We start from the raw sequence: 12705 nt of genomic DNA, 5'->3' as shown, positions 1-12705 counted from the left end.
ACTTAAAAATGGAGGATGATGGAAAGTATCAGCTTCATTCTTGGCTCCTTGCTGACATCCACCTTGGATCCTCAGGTCACTCTGAGCCAGATCATCTCAATCATCTGGCTCCTTATGTGACATCTGAACAAGCTGAAAAATTATTTTTTTTAAATTGGAAAAATAAGTAGGTATACTGCATCTCCTGTGGAAAATTTGGAAGTGTAGCTTTGTAAATATGAGAAATTCATGCGGTTCAAATGATTTATACCCTACTTCAAGAACATAGGGATTGGGGTAACACAGACCCTTCTTATAACTCATGCTACTCATTGCAAGGTCAGTGGCCAATAAAGACATCATCCACTGTGATTAATCGTGAATGTGTTCCACCCCCAACTCTCCTTTTATCCTAGAGACCTGGATAAATGCTGAAGTGAGACCTTTATTGTTCCAGCTTTCTCCTCCTCAGTCACCTAGCAACACAAAGCAAAGAAGGAATGAACAGGCAATATTATTAAGCTGATTGCATCTGCTCTCCTGTATAAGATGTCCCTGATATTGAATTAGTTCATTGAAGAAAATTCCAGAGAAAGCTTTTAAAATAAATGTCTAAAAATCTGAAAAAAAAAAACTGAATACAACTTTTTATTTTGTACTTGACAGAATCCCAGTGGATAGTGATGTGTTATTTGGCTTTTAATTAGTGAACACTTGATTCTAAGAAGCACTGTAGAATTGTGCAAAGTGCTGGATTTTAGAATCAGAGGATTTGAGTTTGAATCTTGCCTTTTTTATTTATTACTTATTTATTTAGCTCTATCATTTTACTTCTCTGGACTTCCCTGAGCTTTCCTGCAGCTCTCTAAAATAAGGGTTTCACACTAAATGATCTTAAGGGCCCCATTTTGCTTTTGATCCAGGGGTTGTGATATATTATGCCACTGTTTCCTTGCTCTCAAAATATCATTAACCACATATATTTAATGACCTGAAATTTCAATTACATGATAGTATTGCTACTTTTCCTACTTCCACCAATTCACATCACAGTCTCTAAACATATTGTCATATCCTTCACAAGTTTTATATAGAGAATCGATATACCTAATGGATTAGAGGTCTTTCTCTTGTTATTTTAAAATATTTACTTAGGAGAAAAACCTACAAAATAAAACGCAAATCCCTGTCACTGGGGGCAGGATTGCTCCTAATCCTCTCCCAATCACACACATATGTCCACCTGCATGCATGCACATATACATATATCTCCAAGAATACTTGGAAAGTTGATCTGCGGTGGTTTGCAGAATCTGACCCAAATACTATGAAGGAAGATGGGAAACAAAAAAGACAGATAGAAAGAGAAGACAAATGCTTGTCAGTCAGGAGGAACTATAATCTTTAAGGACCAACTCTCCAAAAAAAGAAAATGTAGGTGCATTATATTTTAAATTCTAACCTGCATTATTACCATTTTTTTTTCTTATTATCCTTAAGTCTAGACAATAAAAAAAAAATCAAGCCCTTATTTGGATCAGTGGATTTCTGAGATATAAATGCTGAAATTTTAACAATCAGCTCAGTTTGTGCTGGCTTCAGCATTCCTGTAAGTTCATGCAAAGTGCTGCCTAGTCCCTGGAAGATGGAGAAGGTCAAGTTTCACCCTAGCTCCCTTTAGGAGTGGAAAACAGTTTGATCTGGGTGAAACCCTTTATGTCAGGATTGAGGATCAAAAGTTTTAAATGACTCCATCAGTCTGGTCTTGGAAACCAAAAGTGCGGTAACATTTATACAGATCCACCTAGATGGGAGCAAATAAATGAGAAGAATTTAGAAGCTCCTCTCCCTCTCCAAATAGGCCAGGAAAATGGTGGATAAAGGAAGCAGCAACCACCATATATTACACAAGAGTTCCTATACAAAGGCTGGACTGGAATGGTAAAATAAAATGCAATTTTCTATATAGAATGAAAGGTTGGAAGATAATGAATGTTTCCCAATTGCATTTGCTAAGTGAGACTGAGTGATTGTCTTTATCTCTACCCTATACATACTCAGAAGTAACTTTTCTTTATTCAGTACTATCTCTTCCATGAAACCCTCCCCCCCCAAATCCTTATGCTTAGAAATAGAACAAAAAAAAAATCACAACAAAAGTGTATCCTTCAAAAGTCATATAAAACCTTGGAGAAATATGAGATTACCAAGAATCTCTTAACTATTCAAGCCAGGGACATGTTCTTAATCTTCATTTTACTTGAGGTGTGCAGCTTTTGATTCTCCTAAAGATCTCTATTTTCCAGACAATTGTGTCTCCTTTGGCATCAAAGACACTGTCCTTTTCCTGTTTCTCCTTCTGCTTGTGACTACATTCCTTCCTTATCAACTTCCTGCTTAATAGCTTCACTTGAATGTTTTTTCCTAAAAGGTGTCACACTTCCAAATTTCCCTCTTTCTGTTATTGACAGCAGCTACCAATGCTACCCACTTTTCAAGCTGAGCTATTCTTAACTCTTTCCTCTCCTTCTTAGAGGAATATTATCTAATATCCATACAAGTCTTTGCTGTCTTTTTATGTCTACTTCCACATCATCTTTTATCTATCCCTCTCTCACCACTTCCATTGCCAACTATCTTAATTTAGGCTCTCAGTATCATTTGCTTAGTTTATTGAAATAGCCTACCAATTAGTCTCCATTGCTCAAGTCTTTCATGTCATTAAATCCCTCTCCATACAACTTCCAAATTTATATTCTTAAAACACCGAACTAACCAAGTTACTTTAACCCTCCACTTTAAAAATAAGAAATATTGACTATTTGCCTCTGTGACACAAGGCAATGCCTGGCTTTCAATGTCCATCACAGTCTAGTTCTCCCTGCCTTTCTGTTCTCAATTTACATTATTGGCTTTTCTGCACTGTCTAAGCAAAATTATCATCCTACATGACATTCCATAAAAATGGTCCCCTATAACATTTCATTTTCACCTTTTAGAACTTCCTAGGTCGCTTCAGAGTATAGCTCAATTACCACCTTTTAGTAAGACCACATCTTTAACAATCATTTCTTCCTGAAATCACATTGCATCTACTCTGTATGTGTGTATATGTGCTTACTTGTATTTATTTCATATATGTTACATCTCCCAGAAGAATAATCCAGAGCCTAGCAAATCTTTCCACAAACATATTTAATAGGGTTTCTTGAGTAGAACTGAAATAAACATTATCTAAAAATTTAAAATCTTAATCTATAGATTGTATTTAAAGACATCATTTCTAGTAATAAGATGATGAGTTCTATTGTACATTCTCCTAAAATTTGGCCAGATCTGGAGTACTGTGTTCAGTTTGGAGTACAACATTTTAGGAAGGATGGTGATAAAACAGCATCCATGAACGAACAACTTGTATAGTTAAGGACTTGCTGAAAAAAAAAAAAAAAACTGGGATAACTTTAAAAAGGAGGAGATTTAGGGGAACATGGTAGCATTATTTAAGTATTTAACTATCCATCATATGAAAGAAAGTTCTTTTTTAACACAGTAGAAAGAATTAGGAACAATGAGTAGATCTGGAGGAAGTAAATTTAACTTGCCATAAGAAAAATCTTTCTAAAATTTAGAGCTATCTCAAAATTTAATGGACTGCCTTGTTAAGTAATTAAAAACTTCTTAAACTTCATATAGGGTTCTAACCCTATATGGAGTTGTATAACTGAATGTGGGAGCCATGATATTATGATTTATTATCAGTAAATATTTGATCTGTATACCTCTTTTGTACACCTACATACCTGGAGTCATGTAAAAATTTCTTGGGCGAAAAGTAGCCCTGAGTGGGAAAAGTTTAAGAAGCCCTGAGCTACTACAGATCAGAAGAGATCTTTAAGCAAAAGTTAGATGGCCACTTATGTGGGTAGAGAGGATTCTTTTACAGGTAAGTTGGATCATATGGCCCAGAAGGTCCCTTCTAAATCTGAAATTAAGTGTTTCTGTGACATGTTAAAACAGTTATTTGGAGGGCATTTATGGTCAGTTTTGAAAGGCTATCTGGCAGATGAATTTCAAGGCAACCTTATATATTTTGAATTGAACTTTGCAGAGTGATGCAAAGAGACCTGAACTACAGGTTTTTTAAATTTAGGTCAGCTTGCTAACAGAAGATAAAGTTTCTGCCCAGTGACTTCCTGAGCCACATTAGTAATTAGTAACAAAAGAAATGCCATAATCTAGGGTTATCAGTTTTCCTTTTCTCCCAAATCCTATTTAATATAGTAGATGTCCTTGACAGTAACTGTCCCAAAAAGGACAAACAAAAGATTGGATTGTTGTTTGTCTTCTATAAAATGATATTGTTGCTCAAACTTAACAGAAGTTTGTGATATCTAAGAAATAAAAATAATTTCCTTACTAATGAAAAGTTCTTCACTATACGAAGAACAGATGTTTAAGTATAAATTACTTCTTTTTACATGTATTGTTCTAGCCTTATTGTCAAAATTTTTCCTGTTATATAAATTGACACTTCTAGAACTCTTCTGCTGATTCAATAGATAATGTATACAGGTCCTCAGAAGCTGGAGTTTATTTTATTTTTTTTACTGTATTTAATATCTACCTTACAGAGTAGTTGAAAAAATTATAAATAGTAATGAATTATATAAAAGTGGAATACTACTGTTGTTTTTATAAACAAAAGCATTAGTTGATTAGCCTTATGAATTATGTAAAAGTAGAAACTTTGACTAAGGATTTTTTTCTGAATTGGTTTGCAAAAGATAATTTAATTAAATGACAGATTTGCCTGTCCCTGAAAGGTAAAATAATGCATTTATATATTCAGAGGTTATCTGGGAAACTCTATTTTAAAAATCCCCAAATCCGAAACTAATCATAATAAGAAAATAACATTTCTCTTTTTCCTTTTTCCTTTTCATCAGATATTTTATTGAGGTCCCAAATTGCTTCCTTTTTTCTTGCTGAAACCTATTTCAAAATTCTCACTAATTTCTTTGTTATATCTAAAACCATTGGTTATAGATCTAGTGTCAAATAAGTCTTTATCCCTTCCTGTAGGCAGCTATCTTCTTGACTGATGTAAGTGAAAAATGAACTGCATCTCTTTTTCCAGTTGAAAATGGACAATTTAGCCACCACATGTCTGCCAATGTACCTCTGTATGAAATGTAATTATATGGGAAATAATAACCTTGCTGCCAAATACTTTTCAGTGCCTTGCTTTGTATAAGAAACAATACATTTTTTTGAGTTCCACAAGGCAATAAGATAATGACATTCAAGTCAATCTTTTGCTATTCTCAATCTCTACTATTTTAGCCTCTTCATCATCTCTAGTTTTCAATATATAAGTGGCAATCTCTTATTTCAATTTAATTAAATTAACATTTGCTATGAACTTTCCCCCTAAATTCTTCATCTTTCTGGGGGGCAAATGTCCTAACCTTTCTCAAACTAATAATCATAAATTTATAGAATGGTAGATTGAAAGACATATAGACCAAATCTCTCAATTTATAATGGGGGTAATTAAAGCAAGATGTAGGGGCACCTAGATGATTCAATGATCTAAACCTAAAGTTAGGAAGACTTCAAGTGATACAGTTTGGGTATAAAAAATTAGTCATTCTAAATATTTTAATTCCTTCAACTACAATTTGAATCCCCTTTCTTTTGTTCTGTTGTCAGTATAATAGAAAATCTCTAAATAATAATGATTTTTGGTCATTTTTGACTTTTGTTGGTTTCTTAGATTAGCTGAAATTATAATCACAACAATAATGGTAATGACAACAGCTTAGCTTCTAAGAGTTCATTCACATTTTGATAGTGGTTGGGCTGATCAGATACTAGTTTATGGGTACTTCTTTTATGTTTCTCTTTTATACATTCTATGATTGAAAGTGGCATTTCTTCCTCTTTTTAAATGTAAAAGATGAGCTATTTGGCTGATTGCTCAGTTTTGTCTCTGTGAATGGAAATGTACTTATTATTGATTAAAAACATAATAAAAGAAATAGGGATATATAATTTTCTCTTAAGTGATATAGTCAGATTGTTGAAATGTCAGATGGTGTTTCTATCTTTTTCATTTTCCATTTCTAATACAGAATCAATTAAGAGTAAGCAATTTGAAATAATTCTTGACACAATTCTGTGATCCCCTCTATGATATAGTTAATGTAATTCAGCCAAGTAAATGGATATCCATTTTAATAAGTTTCCTAAATGGTGGGTCCTGCATGTGGCCTTTCATCTTGCACTTTTAAGAGTAGACATTAAAGTACATAAGAAGTAAATGGTGATTTCTGCAGAGCCATACAAATATCTGCCCAAGATTGAGGTGAGAGTAGCGTGCAGTATAGTTCAGACCATGTTCCAGAAAGCCAGCAGCAGCCCTTGAATGTGACTGCATCACAGCTTTTAGAGCTCTGTACCCACTGATAGAAAAGGGGGTTAGCCAATTGATTTAAAGGAGATTTCAGGAGGTTGTTTGCTGTCACTAAGTGTAAAACTCTGTTGCATAGCCCAATTCCAGATAACAGTCCCAAATCACGGGGGAGACAGCACACTAGTGCTTGTAGCTGGCTGCAGAGGAATGGGAAAACTGCTCATAGTTCCAGGACTATAGAAAAGTGACTACATCTCTCATAGAATATATTACCTTGAAAGAACTGAAAATTGACATGTACCCATTACTAGCTTTGAAAAGAACTGTATAAAAAACCCTGAAATTTGGTTTAGAACCTCTTCTAATTCAGAAACATAGCCCAACTTTAACATGAAGTTAAAAGTCAATAAATAGGCTGGAAAAATGAGAAAATGACAAAAAAAAAAAAAAAAAAAGCAAATACAATGACAAGGAAGGTCAAAAGAGAAACACAGAAGAAAATACCTAAATCAAACCATCCATATCCAAAACCTCAAAGAAAAATGTGAATTAGTAACAGTCCTTTCTTCTCCCCTCCCCTCCACATACATGCAAAAAAAAATTCTTGGAAGAGTTCAAAGAGGATTTCAAAAATCAAATAAGAAGGGTAGAAAAAAATTGGGAAAAGAAAATAAAATGAGAATGATGCAAGAAAATTATGAAAAGAGAACCAGTAGTTTGGTAAAAGAAATTTGCACAAAATAAAGGAGATAGGATTACATCCAAGAATCACCCAAAGAGCAAAACTGTATATAGTCTTCCATGGAGAAAAATGGATATTTAATGAAATAGAGCATTTTCAAGTATTCATGATGAAAAGACCTGAATTGCCTAGAAAATTTGACTTTCAAATATAAGACTTAAGAGAAGCATAAAAAGGTAAATAGGTAAGAAAAATCACAAGGGATTCAATAAAATTAATATTTTATTTTCCTGCATGAAAAAGACTCATAATTCCTAAAAACTTTATCACAATTGGAACAATTAGAAAAAAGTGTACTTAGACAGGAGGCCAGAGTGTGAATAGAATACATTGGGATGATCTCTAAAAAATTAAAATTAAGGGGTGAGAAAATTAAGGAAGGAAAAGGTAGAATGGGGCAAATTATCTTACATGAAAGAAGCTCAAAAAGAAGAGCTGGTATAGTGAAGGGGATAATGTAAGGTTGTAGGAAATGTTTGAACCTTGTTCTCATAGAAATAGATTCAAAGAGGGAATAACGTACATACTCACTTGGGCATAGAGATCTATTTTGCCTTACAGGAAAGTAAAAGGGAAGGGAATAAGAGAGGAGGAAGCTGATAGAAGGAAGGGCAGATTGAGATTTAATGATCACGAGCAAAATACTTTTTAAAAGGGACAGAGTGAAAGGAAACACGGATAAACAGTGGCAAAATGGAATAAATGGAAATACACAATTTGTGATCATAATTATGAATGTAAATAGGATGGACTTACCCATAAAACAGAAATAGAAATCTACTATATGTTATTAATAAGAAACACATTTGAAGCAGAGAGACACAGAGTAAAGGTAGAATTTATTATGCTTCAACTAAAATTTTAAAAAAAGTTTAAAAAAAAGCAGGAATAGCAATCATAATCTTAGACAGAGCAAAAGCAAAAATAGATCTAATTAAGAGAGACAAACAGGGAAACTACATTTTTCTAAAAGACACTATAGACAATGAAGTAATATTAATACTAAACATATAAACACCAAATGATATGGTATGCAAATTTTTAAAGGAAAAGTTAAATGAGTTAGAGGAGGAAATTGACAATAAAATTATCCTACTAAGGGACCTCAACTTTCCTCCCTCAGAACTAGATAAATCAAACCAAAAAAATTAAAAAGAAGTTAAGGAGCTGAATAGAATTTTAGAAAAGTTAAACATGATAGACCTCTGTAGAAAATTGAATTGGAATAGTTAGGAATATACCTTTTTCTCAGTAATACATGGCACCTGTACAAAATTGTCCATAGATTAGAGCATTAAAAACTTCATAGGAAGCACAGAAAAGCAGAAAGACATCCTTTTCAGATTACAATGCAATAAAAATTATATTTCACAAAGGGCTATGGAAACATAGATTAAAAATAAATTGGAAACAAAATAATCCTAAAGAATGAAAGTATCAAAGAGCAAGTCATAGAAAATAGCAGTAATTTAATTAAAGAGAATGACAACAATGAGATCACATAACAAAATTTGTGCAATGAAGCCAAAGCAGTATTTAGGGGAAATTTTATATTTCTAAACACTAACATCAATAAAATAGAAAAATACTAGATCGATGAATTGGACATGCAATGTAAAAAACTAAAAAAAAGAACTAATTAAAATATCCCTAATTAAGCACCAAGTTGGAAATCAAATGAGAAATTAACTAAATAGAAAGTAAGAAAATCATTACACTAATAAATACAACTGGGAGCTGCTTTATGGGGGAAAAAACCCACTATAAAATAGAAAAGGATAAATCACAATTAATGAATAGAAAGTTAAATTAATTATTAGGAATTATTTTGTCTAATTTTATGACAGTAAATTTAACCATCTAAATGAAATGGATGATTAATTTATTTGTAAAGCTTTTAGTTTTCAAAACATATTTATAAATAATTTTCAACATTCACCCTTGTAAAATCTTGTATTCCAATTTTTTTCCTTCCCTTCCCCCCTCAACCCCTCCCCTAGATAGCAAGGAATCCAATATGTTAAACATGTGCAATTCTTCTATGTATATTTCCACAATTACCATGCTGCACAAGAAAAACCAGATCAAAAATGGAAAAAATGAGAAAGAAAACAAAATGCAAGCAAACAATACTAAAGAAGGTGAAAATATTATGTTGTGATCCATATTCAGTCCCCACAGTCCTGGCTCTTTTTATCATAAGACCATTGGAACTTGCCTAAATCACCTTACTGTTGAAAAGAGCCAGGTCCATCAGAATTGGTGATTGTAGAAACTTGGTTTTGCCATGTTACAATGTTCTCTTGGTTCTACTCACTTCACTTGGCATCAAATCATACAGTTCTCTCCAGGCTTCTCTGAAATCAATAGATGATTATTTTTGAAAAATATAAATTGTATAGGTTAAGAGAAAAGAAAATAGAATACTCAAATCCTTTCTCTTCCTTGTCATTGAACAAGTTATTAAATTTCCCTAAGCCTCAGTTTCCTCATTTATAAAAAGAAATGATTAGAGTAGATTCACGATCCTATCTATTTTTCCCCCAAGTACAAGTTGTTACATCAATCAATTTGTCATCATTTTTAATTTTACCAAGGTATCATAGATGTACTTCAGATCATTTACAAGGGCTCACTACTATCCATTATCATATTATATATGATACACACACACATACACACACACATATATATATAAATAGTGGTTTTATAGTCAAATAACCTGAATCCAAATTTTGGCCATGAAATCTAGTACTATGAAACACTCTAGGGAATTAATTTCTTCTTTATGGGCCTTTCTTTACTCAATACAAAAACGAGAAACTATTTCTGAGATACTTTGTGCCTCTAAATCTTATGATCAACATGAAATAATTCATTTCTTTTTGATGTATTTTCTAATATACTCTTCACCTTTGGTGAACACATATTGTCCAACTTAATACCTAGTTTGGTGTTAATTCTCAGCAGAACATTGAACAAACATCTTCTGTCTTTAAATCCATTATAGAGTCTTGTATAATTTTTTGATATACACATGAGAGACATCTAAGAATAGCTGTTAAAACTACATGATGTTATACTAAGCCTAATGCTTTCTTAAAATCAACCAACAAGAAAAATCCACAAGATAGTGTTGTCTTTGTTGTTTTTAAAATATATAGTTTAAGAAATAAACATTTGAATGATGGCCTTTTCTTTATTCAGCAAAATTCATTTCAACACTGACTATATGTCAGAAACTGTAGCTTGCACGGACGTTACAAAAATGAAAATGAAACAATTCCTGACCTCAAGGGGTTTATATAATACTAGAGAAGTCAATATGCATGTAATGAGTGCAAAAAAAAAAAAAAAAAAAACCCGTATAAAATAAATACATATAATTAGAGGAAATAATGAAAGGGTTCTTTTAAGGAGTGATATTTGAACTGAGCCTTGAAGGAAACCAGAGCTTCTAAAAAGCAGGAGAACCTTTTTTTCAGTTTGATAAAATGACTTTCAGATCTATTTATCCAGTTTAATCTCTCCCTTGAGCCCCCATCCTCCATTACCAATTGCCTAGTGGGCATTTCAAACCTTTTGTGAACATTTCAAATTAACTTAAACCAATCCTTCTTCCAGGTTTCCCTTTTTTTATTCCACTTGCTATTATCTTTCTTATGGCCCATATTTACAACTCAGGTATCCTTCCCAAATCCTTGATCTTACCTACCTCTTAAATCTAATCAGTTACCAAATTTTTTTGATTCAGTTTCCTCAACATCTTTCCCATATTTCTTTTTTTTTTTTCACTCACATAGTCACTCACCTGGATTACTGCAATAATGATCTAATTAGCATCCTCCAGCTTGCCACCACTTTTCCTCAAGTATGTATAAGACCATATTATCTCTTGCTGATTGAGTTTTATTGCTCTCTATCATATCTAGAATCAAATATAAATTCCTCTAATTGGCATTTAAATATCATAAACCAGCTACATCCTACTTCTCTAACCTTATTTCATATAACTCTTTTCACTCAATCTATATTTCTGGCCTTCTTGCTGTTCCTCATCCAACACTCCATCTTCCATCACTATGTTTATGTTTATTATATATACACTAAATATATATCTATATATACTACTTATATGTTTACCTGTATTCTTACCAGTTATAATAAAAATTATTTTATGATTGTATCTCTAAAATCTAGTAATGCACCTGGTATTTCATAAATGCTTGTTAATTGAGTATAAAATCTGGAATTTCTGTTGTTCTTCATTAACCCTCAACAATGTTAGTGGAACTAACTTTTGCTTCCCCCCCATTGTTGTTCATTTCTATCATTCTTTTCTATTTAGGAATAATATATATGTAGCTGTTATGTTTATTGGGATCTTTTTTTTTTGAATGGAAATATTTAGGTTAAAGATTTTTAATTACTCTGTTATGACATATTTAGTTTTTTCTTTTCCTTTATTGCATATCTATCTTTCCATTTCTCTCATGTTTATTGATATAGTATGTAAATTCAGGATAATCCCATCATTTTTCATTATCATTATATCCCATTATTTTATTACATATCCCATTATTATGTATCATTATTTCCCATATCATTATATTTCAGTCATAGACTATGAACTCCTTGAAAGCTCAGAGAATACAAGTTGCTTAACAGAAATTGTTTTTAACCTTTCTTTCTATTTCCATAACAACACAGAGCCTGGCATATAGTAGATACCTAAAAAGATTTTCTGGCAAACAAATTTCACCATTCTGTTTTGTTTTGTCAAATTAATTCTGTTCTCCTCATGTTCCTCCATCTTGTTTGCTTTCTCTAAAATCTGTAAGGCAAAGGCAACACTTTTTAGCCTTCCTTTTTGGGGAAAGGGGCTTTAAATATTCTGTTCTATATTTCCTATTGTTATTATAAAATAATAATCAAAGAAATTAAATTTACCTGGGGAAAAAGTTGCCTAGCCTACTCCACTATGATAGCTTATGTGAATGAGGAAGGAATTCTTCCCAAAGTACATTTCTGTTAGATATAACCTTTTACTTGTTTGAAAATAATCTGGACAAATAATGTCAAATAAAAAAGCTTTCAGAACAGCCTTTTACTATTAGACTTTTTTTTTTTTTAAAAAAAAAGGATATTTGATAGAATTTCAGAGACTAGAAATAAATTTAGAGCTTAACTAATTCAAAGAATAGGAACGTGATTTGTGATACCTTTGATAAAAGGAACTCTTGGATAAAGAGACTCCTCCTTCCAATATAGTTGACTGCTTTTCTGCAATTTAAGTTTTAGGGTGTAACCTAGAGTTCTGAGAGATTAAGAACTGCCTGGGGTTACATAAACTATATATGTGTGCTGGGCTTTCTACTTTAAGGTCAGCTCTCTACCCATGATTCAATAATGCTTCTCTAATCTAAAAATCTCATTTTCTGGTGGAAGAAACTGAAGCCTGATGAGTTAAAAGAATTTGCCTAACAGCTTGTAGGTAGTTAGTGACAAACCTGGGATAAGAGTACAAATTGTTTTACTGCTTAGCTAGTTGTCTTTCCAGAATGCTTCA

This window comes from Sarcophilus harrisii, chromosome 3, assembly GCF_902635505.1.
Source record: "Sarcophilus harrisii chromosome 3, mSarHar1.11, whole genome shotgun sequence".
NCBI classification, from domain to species: Eukaryota; Metazoa; Chordata; class Mammalia; order Dasyuromorphia; family Dasyuridae; genus Sarcophilus; species Sarcophilus harrisii.
Note: the sequence above shows the minus strand (reverse complement) of the source record.